Consider the following 13,045-nt stretch of genomic DNA (forward strand, 5'->3'; position numbering starts at 1 on the left):
GTAGAAGGTGGCAGCAGGGCTTCTGCGGAGCTGCATGAACCAAACGGCTGGGAAACAACGGAGATGAGATGTTTTGTTGTTGCAATTTTGTTCTTTGTTTTGCATCTGCACAGACTCGCTGCGTCGATGTCATTTAATTCGGTATGAACTAAAAATGTTGCATGTTTTTTTTTTTTGGGGGCTTGTAAATTAAGTCCAAATGAATGCAAAAAAAATCCTTTAACGTAGACCCGTATGACAGATTTGCGCCGTTTAGGTCTTAGAAAATGTTTAATCCACAAACGTAATCACTGAATAATTTAACCGCGAGTCACACGAGTTGCAGGGTGATTGGAAGCGTCCGACTCTTTCCTTCCATAATCCTTAGAGCACCGCAATGGCGTTATTACGTTTCCAACCTCCTCAGTGCACCACGGACTACCGAATCCGCCACGTGGTCTCCCACATCAATTCGCAGCCCGAGGTTGGGCGGAAGCTTACGAAGAAAAGGTGAATGGGCTCCATGAGCACATCGCAGCTCCACAGGACTGTATCAGTGACTAGAAGCTAAAGGGGTCACACGAAGCACTCAAACGTGCGTGTATGTTTAACACGTCATGGCTTTCGCGACCAATATCCATAATACAGGTTTTTTTTTACGTTAAATCGCTTAAATATAAATGTGTCGTTAAACTGGTCCACCCGACACAGCCAATTAGTAAGGTTTGTCACGTAAACAGAACGTGCCAATTCGTCACGAGTTACAGCACCACAGTGTGTTGGAGTGCCAAGCCACAACATTCACAATCCGAGTACGTTTCGCCAGTTCATACAAATAGCTTCATCAGGCAACAGGCGACAGCCTGATGAAACATCATACGTGTATGATGCATGGCCCGTGCGCCAACAAAACACGGCACGGTGCAATGAAACGACGCATTGTTACACCCATAAAAATTGTGAATGCGATTGGTTCCCAGCGTTGCAGTCCATAATTAGCCGTGCCTTCCTTCAGATGCAGATTCTTCCTCTTCCAGTGTATCTCTCGCTCGTTTGTTTAAGTTTGTCTCCAAATAGTACAGGAACACAGGCAATACTCCTGCCTCACCCAACCATCTTCCAAAGTGGTGTATGAAGTCAACGCGAATGTGTTGACCTCATGCGATACATCTGCTGAATATGCACCCTCTTAAAACCTCCGGAGTACGAATTATTACTTGGCAATAAAGTATTATTCATGATAAAAAAAGTGTTTTTATTCAGTGTATATAGAACAGAACAGGAGTTGATTTTGGTTCATCATCTTAAATGAAATGTTTTACATGGATAAGGCAACATATAGAGGTAAAAGACAGGTCATTTAAACAGTTAAGTAGGCTTTCTCAGGACACGCCACTCACGATAACGGATTTATGGCCACGATCAAGACTAGTGGCGGAGTGGCAGCTTGTCTATTAGGGCTCGGTGGGTCGTTGCATTCCAGAACCGCGAGATGGCGACAGCTTGAGGAAGCCGTTATCCAGCAGTTGATTCAAAGCTGATTTATCGAAGATAATTTTTTTTTTATATATAGATTTGTTTTGACATATTTGCTCATGGAAAACTGCTCATACTGTGTGACAATTTTTTTTATTAAGCATCTCCATGTAAAATGGTTTTCTAAAATATATATTTCACGAGCATCTGCTTTTAAGCTTTGCTTGAAATGGGGCCCCTTCCCAACGGAAATGTCGAATATATTTTACAGGTTTTAGGTCAGTGCTAAATGCTAATGGTTGCAATATGTTTCTGCTTCCCTTTACATCATTCTTTCCTTCACTCTGCCATGATTCTCAGGCCCCTCCGTAATTATATTGTGCCAAACTGGGTGTCCCATGGTTTTTAAACAATTAAAAATATTATGCAGAGATAAGTTTCAGGTTAAAATATTTAGGGATTTTTTTAAGGACAACTTCACACTTTTTTTACAGATTCATATTAATTGCATTATATCCGAAAATGTGATAATTTTCGTGCTAATATCAGCGGTGGGTGATAGCGGAACCAGTCGCGGGGCCTCCCCTTCACCAGCCCAAACTGACCAGCATGGTCAAGTGTGGTCCAACAACTACCATGACTGACGCAACATAGGAAGGCCTTCATCCAGCAGTGGATTGACAAAGGGCTGCAGAAAGAAACGTGAACAGTTTTTTTTCCAGTTGCAATACCAGACACCAGTCCCTGAAGTATAAATATAAGAACAGGTGTTACCCTTTCTGGCAATAAAACAGGCGTTAAAATGTTAAAACGCCAAACAGAAACCTTTTGCAAGGAATAATATATTATCACAGCATGTTTTCGTTTGCACGTGCACCACAAATACGCGTGGTTAAAGCAGACAGGATTTACTCTTTGGTTATTTCGGTAAAGTCACGTAGAAAGAAATTAAATTAAATAATAATAGAATGCGACGTTTCGATTGCAACACAAGCAACCATCATCGGGTACAAATTAATGAGAAAACAATAATATTTTTCGATTTAAAGCTTTCGTGACTACAGGGATTCATCTTCTTGGTTCCTTCGGTAAAGTCACGTAGAAGGGAAATAATAAAATAATAAAAATCAAACATTACATTCTTTTATTATTTCCCTTCTACGTGACTTTACCGAAAGAACCAAGAAGAAAAAAACAATCATAGTAAACTTGAAAATATAATGCAATACAACACAGAGTCGGCCAACAAAACCGTCAACACCCCACCTTGTTGAATACGTTCTTCCAAAGGTTGCTAAATTTGAGAGACAAAACATAGACACAGAGACACACAGACAGACACACAAGCAGAGAGAGACTCACACAGAGACAGAGAGAGAGAGACACACACATAGGCACACAGAAAGCTGCAGAATTTCTTGCAAAAGATTTCTGTTTGGTGTTTTAACATCTTAACACCTGTTTTATTAAACTTAATTTGGAGCTTTCGTGACTGCAGGAATTACTCTTTGGTTTTTTGGTTCTTTCTTTCTTTCTTATATTTTGATTACATGCAAGAAAGGTCCCGTATTATTAGTCCCTGAAGTGTTGGTCTTCTCTTTATGACAACCGTCTACAAAAGAAACATCCGTATTTATGCATGTTAACACTGAATGCCTTATAGACGTCGCTAAACATTTGCAGATTGCACTGGAGTAACCACCATGGGAAACGTGCCCCTTTTGTGGGGGGGAGGGGGAGGGGGACGACGTTCGCAGATGTGCACATTCCCACACACATTTACACAGTTGCTTTTGTAAAATAGGCCATATTCACCGCATACAGGTGGGTGAATTCGTCAACTCTTGCCAGCTCGTGGTGTCGCGATGTATCCATGTTTTTATTTTACCAGAGAAGGCCCACCAAGCCGTATAGCTCTTTTTTCCAGAAGCAACTTGGCCATAAATTATAGCTCAACGAAGTGGCTTATCGTGTGGACATTTAAAGCAGCCAAATACTCGAAACACATGTTTCTAAATGTGGAGGGGAAAACCGGAGGGCCTGGAGAAAAATCCACGCGACCACAGGGAGAACATCCAAACTCCAAATGTACAGGCGTCAAGGACGGGATCGAACCCACAACCTCCTGCGTACCAAGCGAGGTAGTTAACATTTAGCCATCGTGGCACCCTAATGTACACGAGCAGACCTAAAATCGCTCCACCTCCACAGTAGACGACTGCCCTTCTTTGGCTGGCACCCAGTCGTTCGTCTTCACTTTACACATCATTATTCCAAGCGCAAAAACACATTCGCATGGAAATGTTATTGTTTCCCATTTGTCTTTGCTTGTATGAATACAGCACAGTAAAATTGCATTTTGAAAACCATATTGATGTCACAATTGCATTTTAGTATTCGATTGGTGGATACATCATAAACACTTCCAAAAGTATCTAATTACAAAAATCAAAGGTTACTAATATAAATTGTTCCAAATCTAATTAATTACTCAGGATATAGACATATAGACAGACATATAATGAGTAAATGAGTAGCTTTGTGCAACTAAAGCTGAGTCTATGCCTATGGCTAGAATAATCTGAAACAAAAAACTTTCTAAATTAAACTCTGACCCAGAGGTTAGTTGATCTAACTCATCGGGCAGGCAAGAGTCCGTCTAAAGTCCGAAATTGCTTTAAGTCACGTGCTAAACATTTAAATATATACGAGTAACCCGTCAGCAACCCAAGTAACTTACCTGCTTTGTCGTTTAACATGAAAGCTGATGGACAAAAAAACCATGAAACTCAAAAAGACCAGTTGTAAGTAAATTCATATTCTAGTCATACAAGCAGAACACTTGCAAAGTATGCAATAAAGGAAAATCTAAAGAGTGAAATATTGACTAAATTGTAATACCAATTTACCAGGTAAAGAAATATGACTATTTTCGTGTTATCCAATTAATCAATTAAGTGATAATCAGTAGAGTAATAACTTAAATCAAATTGCACATCCCAGGCTGTGTAATATATCCGCACAGATTATCCTACAGCATTTATTATGTAACGTGTCCATTTCACGTGTCATAATTTCCTTAATTTAAAGGATATCTAAACATGAATTTAAACATGGTCACTTTAAATGGCTGTTGATAAAAAAAAATAAGTTGCGAAAGATACGGTACAAAACAACTTGCAAATTTACCCCTCTGAAATAGCAACAACTCTCCATCTATATCACATTATGCACTACCTCGCTCAGCCTTCAAGTAGGAAGGTAGGCTGCTTAGATAATAATACTCAAGTTACTGTCAACATGCAGTGTCAAGGGTTAAGGCTAGACAAAAAAATAACACTGCAATCACCATTCTTCGGTACCATAAAACAATCTGCTCGTGAATGCGCTATTAAAATCGATGCCATTCTCACTTTATAACCCGTGCATAGATTAACAAGCTCAATGTCATCACCCCGCGTGTATATATATAGAATGTAAACGTTAACCTTCTTCCACCGATAAGGATTTGCGGGTGCCAAGAGCTTAAAAAAGGGAGAAACTCGCCAGCTGCCAACTCAACTTTCAGAAGAAGAAGAAAACGCAATGGGGGCCAACGTGTTTATCATCGTCTTGTGTCTCGCCGGGGCTCTGTTGACGCTGCACGGAGCATCGTGCGCGAATCTGTACGAAAAAGCCATGAAAGAACCCCTCGTTAGGGTGAGTCCCCATCGCCAACTCACGCAAGGTCGCCGACGTTTGTTGTTGTGTTTGGTTGCGGTGGTTGTTGCAGTGCTATAGTCGTTGCCCACGAGTTGTGAGAGGGCACCGATGTCCAACGTTTCACTCCACGTGCTGTTGTTGGGGGAGTTCCTTAAGGAGGCGTCGTTCCATTTCAGCACGTCGGCGGGACACAATCGGACGGAGTGCCGAATCCAGCAACAACGTCTTCTCGGGCTCTACCTGGGGTTGCGTTCGGCATTATTTCCGACGTTTCGCTCCGCGTGCTGGGAGCGCCGTCGCTCCGACCGAGCTCTTGAAGAAGCTTGCAGCACGTGGGGCGAAACGTCGGACCTCGTGCCGTACAACACGCGGCACGACCCAGAGAGCCAGACAGCACTGCCGCGTACACCTGCGCTGTAGCACCTGTGAGTGCTTTCATATCGTTCACGTGATTTTATTCATTATTTTTCTTCTTCAGAAACATATGTTACGCACTTCGTGTATGCGAGATTAATCTGCACGCGAAAAGCCAAATTACTTGACATTGTTAGATAAAGTTACACATCATTGTGTCGCCGAGGATTAATCTTATTCATGAATGAAACGTTATCAATAGATTCGAGTATTTGTATTTGCCATTATGCTGAACGTACCCGGGAGATCCCCTTCACAATCCTGCACGACACAGAATAGTGAAGTATGGTCAAACATCCCCCATTACCAACTCGATTTGGGGAGGTTTTACATGCAGCAGTGTATCAGCTAAGGGCTATCATTGTTATTAATTGTTAACATTAAATAATTCAGCTATGTTGCTGTTCTCACTCAAATAGTATCATACCGATTTCAATTCGATACATTAATAATACCATGTTTGGAGGAGTGTTGAAAAAAAGGCTATTTATCACAAGACAAGATTCTTTATGAAGTTTAAAATCTAGAACACACATTGCTTGTCTATTTCACGTTTTAAGAAATACTGACCGCGACTGTTGCAGCAATTGGCAAAGGAAACCGATTTCATCTTAGTGTTGAAACTAATTATTCTAACAAGAGAATACAAAATAGAACAATTATAATTCAAATTTAATGTAATGTTGTACTTTTCTATGTGGGAAGTGGGGGGGGGGGGGGATACTGTCCGTGAAATATTGTGCACTTACAAATAGCATTGTAATTATCATTATTATCGAAATGCATGTTAAATGAAACTGTATTTTCCATACAATTTACACCTACAATACAACACTACGCAGCTTCACTTTGTCAGATGAACGCATGATAGTGTGTTTTTTAACAAGCTGGCTTTTGTGTTGCAGATTATGACGATTATAACAAACGGCTCTGAATGTCTAAACTGTTGCACGTACGTTGCCCGTGAAAGATTGCGAAGCCAGCACAGTGGGAACTTCTATTATCTGCTGCTTGAATGGTTTATGGGAATGCTACAGTGGGGCACTGGTTAGCACACTGGAGTTGCAATGCAGAGGTCACCGGTTCATCTCCTGGTGCATTCGTAGAAATAATGGTGCACCTTTCATAAGTTTCTCTGTTCACCCATCAATAGAAAAGTTCGTCGATTTTCAGGTCATTGTATTTGGTGTGGTAAAGTGTGAGTACTCTCACTTCTTCCAAGATGTCTTGCGAGCGGTAGAAGAGTAGGCCACAAAGGCTTTGCACGACTCGTAGTGTGAGCAAGACATTGCAGGGCTGCACCTTTACCTTCTATTTAAATTATTTCGGCCTCACAAATGTTAGGTCGCATCTGTTGGATTATAACTATCGAGTACACACTCATGCTCAAAACATTTTCAAAGGAGCATCCATACTGGATGTTAGACATGGGAAAACATTAAAATCAGGTATTATTGTAAATTGAGTAAGAATCAGACACTTGGAAAATGTGTCCCGAGTGAAGAGGAAAACACACCAAGAGGGAATGTCTATAATGAGATTACACCATCTGAAATTCCCCTCAAATGAGTAAAACACATTAGTCATGACAAATAAATAACCTCTGTGCATTTCCATGATAAAATTGGTATGCACGCACAGTCCTACTATTATGTGTGCAAAATAGTGGGGGTTCCCCCCCACCCACACCCCCCCCCCCCTGGACACAACATATCAGCCGATGTCTCGTTGCCAAATGTTGTTCTTTCATCCAAGTCCATGCACACAATATCACCACATAAATCGGCGATGACGCAATATCCCAAAATGTTGACATCGTGTGGAATTGACAGCAGGCAAATGTTGGGAAGGGGTGGGAGGGGGTGGGGGGGTCACACAGGTCAGAGCACACGTTGTGCCGTCAACATATGCATGTGCAAATTCTCATGGGCTCCCCGTTTACACCGGGTTTTCTCATTGATGCTGAGAGGAAAGGCAGCCCCCCCCCCCCTCCAAAACGGGATGTTGTGTTGTCCTTCCCCCGCAACATCTCCGATTCGCACGGTTGGCTACGTAGGGTGCAAAAGAAGAAGTTGAACACATAGAGTACAAGGACAATTGCTCGAGTGTGTATCGACAATGCAGACTTGACAACAGTTATTGTCGTAGTTGGTAGCTGTTGTACTTTAAGAGCAAGCAAAAGGCAGGAAAAAAAACTTTTAAAAAAGTCATTTTCATCCTGAGAATACCCTAAATTCGATTAGTTGACAGGCCTTCTAACAAAACCAAGGCCTAATATGCTTCAGGAAGGCCGATTGGCCAACAGTGTGCACAGAATTTTTGAATGGGCCAAAGAGTATATTTTAATTTTGTTTATAAACCTGACGAAATGAAGCATTAACAATGTATTTCCATGTTCTCTGTTGCTACTAAACGTTCAACAGCTCCACAGGTTTAAGCGCAAGTTCCTCATCCATATAACACTCGTGACTTCTCCGTCGTGTGTCGATAACAATATTGAGTTTAAGACTGATGTAATTTTCTCTGTTTAAGGTCAAGGATAATTTCACAATATCCAAATGAGCAACAAAAACCATGCACAATGATGTTTAACGGATACAAAACAAGTTCACCCACGTTGTATATTTCGGAATGAAATACTCACAAATAATGTACATGTGCTTATATTGCCTTCCTAAATCCACTGTTGGATGCATCCCCTGCAGGTTATTTTTCATCTTACTCTACTTTAATCGAGCCACTGGGCGCAAGTTTCGAGAAGGCAGCACAACAATGAGTGTGCTGCACTGCCCTCTACTGCCCACCATAGAGTCCCAAAACAGCAGCCTATGACAACCTGCTCGTGCATCGTGGTCACTCATGTCGGCTATACCCAGGCTCAACTCTTTTTAAATCCTTTATATTAAGTGTGCTTGCTTGCTTGCGTGCTTGCTTGCTTGCTTACGACCGTGCAAATCTTTCGGTCGTTTTTAACCCACTTTCCGTGATCCAATCGAGCTGACATTTTCCACACAGACTCGTTGTGCGTGACAATTAATGTTCGTGAAAATTTTTTTCCAAAATGTTACACTTTTTAGGACAAAAATATTATATTAAATTACCAATTGCTTAATGGTGCAATGCAATCATCTGACCCATAGGTGGCAGCCATCTCAAGCCAGAGGACGAGAGGACTCTAGCCGCCACGCATATAAAGGATTTATAGTGAAAAACTTTGTTTTTACGGGTTAATTTTTTAACTCTCAAGTTGACGAAATCGGGCACTTTCTGGCTGAGTTGGTCATTGGCGTCCAAGAGTATAGACGTACATTATTTTGTTTATGGAATTGAAATAATAAAACTTGTGACGTTGTGAAATGTTGTTATCCAATTCTCCTTTGGGTGGGGTGAAAATGGCGCATGATGCAGCCGGCGATCCGAGTTCAATTCCCACCCACGACTAACATCAGTGGACACCCCCTTCGTCAATTACTGATGCGGGTGCATTTGGTATTAGCGCCTTTCTTATAGCGCAATGTGCCGTGTTGCACAGCGATAGTTTCAGCAGTTCGCACACTGAAATGAACCTGGTAACCCGACAAATATTCTTCATTCGATTCCTGGCTACGGATAGCATGAGTCAGAACTGTTCCCGATCCTCGCATTCACTAATGAGGAATAACTCGTCAGGTGAAATATCATCAAACTCCCTATTGCTGCTGATACGGGCATGGGGAGGCCTTCATCTAACAATAGATGGGCAAAAGAGCTGTCAATTATTATTATTTACATATATATTACATATTACCATTTAACATTTCTCTTTCTGGTGAAGTGAAATTGTACGTCCTTATTTTCTGCAGGTTGGGCAATGGAGCTTTCCACTCACGCAGGTCATGCAGCTGTCTGGGATTATGGAAGAGGAAGAGCTTGATGACAATTCTCTGTCTACCCTCTGCCACCATTCTAAGTTGCCGCAGACGTTTCACCCTCTTTGTCAAAACTATCCACAAATGAGCAAATTTGTCTTCATCAAAATAAGAGGTGAAGAACTTGCCATTTTTCACGCTGTACACGCCTTCACGTGCCCTGTTTTTGGTACCTTATTCTGTGGATTTTAAGACGCTCTGGAAAGTAAGACTCGTCCCGAAAGCTGTGGCCGGTGTTAATAAGTTAGACAAATCTGGCCACACACACACGACTGGATTGTAAGACGAACCCAACATTTTGGTTTTAAAATACAGTGGGGAAAGTGTCTTATCTGGGAGAGTATGACAAAAGCCCACCAGCTATCAGCCTTCGTCAATCCACTGCTGGATGAAGTTCTCCCCATTGCGTATCAGTCATGGGAGTTGTTAGACCAAGTTTCAGCATGCTGGTCAGTGTCAACAGAGCCGGCCCTAGACCTTTGGGGGCCCTAAGCAAAATTTGGTTGGAGGCCCCTTTGATGTATGATTTTTTTCACCCACGAGCTAGCAGTGACTCAAGGGGGCCCTCTGCTGGCCACGGGGCCCTTTGCAATTGCAAGGGTCGCTTAGTGGCTGGGCCGGCTCTGAGTGTCAAAGTGCATCTTAGAATCCAGATAATAGGGTACCACGTGTTGCCATCTCGAGTAGTAACACTGCACAACCGTCGACTAAAAATACTACTACTAACTACATGTGCAATTCTCGTTATTTTTAGAAGGCGTGCATTTGCATCAATGTTGCTTCACACAATAAAGTTAATTGTGGCGAATTGAAGTAACAGGAAATACAATCTTTTAGTTTAAAATCAAATGTTGTTTGCGACAAACATAACTCTTGTTCTGTACTAATTCTAAACGTATAAGTGAACGTCAGTCATTTGACTTACAGTATATAAAAGATACTTTATTTATATCCAACGTCACCACATTGTGATTTTTGAAACACTGTGTGAATGTTCCGACGATATGGATCACGACAACGAACATTGCTAAGCAATCTGTGTCAACTTGTACCGTAATAGTTTGAGAATCGATGACACCTTCCTAAAGGTCAAGAAATATAATAACCCTGCCCATTATTTTAAACTTCCGCACCAGGAGTTTCGCATCAAACCAGCGAACTCTTGATTGCAAGTCCACTATGCTAACCATGACACCATATCAGCTCCTTCGTTCTTGAAGGTGGATCGAGATTTAAAAAAACCCGATGAAATAAACAAACCAAGTTGAAAAACAGTCAATTTGGAGTGCTTTTGGACAACAAAATTCCACAATGAAAAGCAATATAACATTTGGTGGCTGATGAAATGTTTCAATGAGTGCATATTGAATGGTATGTGGACAATAGCATCAGTAGCCTGGGGACTGAGAAAGAAATTGGACCCAGAAAAAAAGCTCAAACGTTCACAAAGAAGCGTAGGGGAGACGAATGTTTGGAGCTACATTCAAAATACAGAAAGATGACCTTGTAGATCAGTTTAGAAATTGGCTGGGGACAATGCATTACGAGAACAGATGATGGCCGATGGTCCAGACTGGTTATGGAGAATATGCAATACCGTGCAGGATGGTGACAGCGTGGACAGGCCTTCATCCTGCAGTTGATAGACAATGGCTAGCGATGTAGAAATGCATATGCCGCGATATACGTTGCATATATACACACACACAGCATACTCAAACGGGAAGTTGGTTGCAATTACTGAAAATGTTGGTTCGTATTTAAGGGTCATAGACAGCCACTGTATATACTACATTGGTGTTAGTAAATTGCAAGGACACTTCCAGATATTGTCAGTCAGTAATTACTTTTTAAGGCGATGTTCCTAAATTAATAAATGTTCCATTGTGTCAGATTTTGTGTAAAATACTTGCCATAGTCTACATTGCTCAGAATCGCCGAAACAATGTAGTTCTCGTGTATTTTGGATGTTACTGCGTGTTGTTCAGCACGATGTCCGACGTTTCTGTGCAAGTGCTGGGGAGCTTCTTCAGGGACACAAAAAACAAGTATCCATGTTATCCAGCACAATTAAAACAATGTTATCGGTGATGACACTTCGTAATTCACGAACTTGCTGGTAATTCGAGCAGATTAGAAAATCTTGTTGACAATTTTTTTAAAAAGTACTGTAATGTTGTTTTCATGTTTTCTCTCTCTTGTATTTTAAACAGATTTGACCTCCGATCCCTACTTTAGTATCTACTGCTTCCTGTGCCAGTCCTCCGCATGCCAGCCATGTTTCCCTAGCCGAGGAGGTGGGGAGTCCCTGTGAAGGCTCACACGGGCCTAAAACACAACGACTGTATTCCACACGTACTACATTACTCAAAAGGCACACCCTTTTTACTTGATTGTGAATTAGATACCCAATAAAAAATTAACAGAGAAACGGCACCTCTTTGTTAAGCAACATCCGTTTTATGCGAGTAAAACGTTTCATGTGCAGCCATGTTTATTACTTGCTCAAAATCACTGCTGGCAGAAGGGTCTCCCAATCACTTGTAGGTGGAATTCTAGAGATGGTATTCGATCTACTCTTCAACATTGGTCAGATATCTTTAAATGAGGTAGGCGTCCCCTACAATTTTTCCCACCACACACACCTGCCCGTTTGTCAACTGCTGTGCTGGGAGAATGAACCAGCGACCCATGGATTGCAAGTCCAGTGTACCATTATTGCACCACAGCAAGTGGAATTACATTGTTCAAAAAGCGAAACCATACAGCTTTGAGGGCAATGTACTCATTACTCTTTGGTTCTTTCGGTAAAGTCACGTAGGTATAAAATAAAATGCATTTATTTACTTTACCGAAAGAACCAAAGAGTATGGATCCCTGCGGTCACGAAAACTTCAAATCTAGAATGTACTCATTGTTGCCCTTGTTGGTCTTAGTCTGTGCACATTTGTAGTGCTATATCTGCAGTCCTTCAGATGCGATCATTTGAAACTCTTAGCTGCAAAAAAAAACGTTGCAGTGACATAAGTAATCAGACCTCCCATTGCTAGAGCGTGGGAGATAAGCCACCTGTGGAAGTGTGTCTGCAATGCGTGATCGTGTTTTCTCACACCAAAAAAAACATGCAATGCTACGTTTGTTATCCACGACTCATGAGCAATATATACAGTACAACCAAATAATTATCACATTTGATTAAAAAAAACTTTTTTTCACACCTCACGAGGCCGTCCTGTCAGATTTAAGAATGCAAACTCAATATCACTAAGTACCATAATAGTTGAATATCATACAAATTATTATTACTTCATCAGGTTGTACCAAGCCAGCAGCACCTGGAGGCTGAGAACAGGAAATTATCTCTAAATTTCTGGCAAGTTACTGAGACACATAAATGTGGTAACAGAAAGTGGCTCATAGGTCAGAGTAATCGAAGCAGTTTTAGTTATACGTAATTCGCGTAAGGAGCCGTTAAACATCATCTTCTCCCAATGCACCATCCAACATGGCCGGAATAACATCACAGGGTGGGTATAAGCCAGTCGATGATATAAGTGATGTTGACA

The sequence above is a fragment of the Lampetra fluviatilis genome, chromosome 36 (genome assembly GCF_964198595.1).
Source record: "Lampetra fluviatilis chromosome 36, kcLamFluv1.1, whole genome shotgun sequence".
NCBI lineage: Eukaryota > Metazoa > Chordata > Hyperoartia > Petromyzontiformes > Petromyzontidae > Lampetra > Lampetra fluviatilis.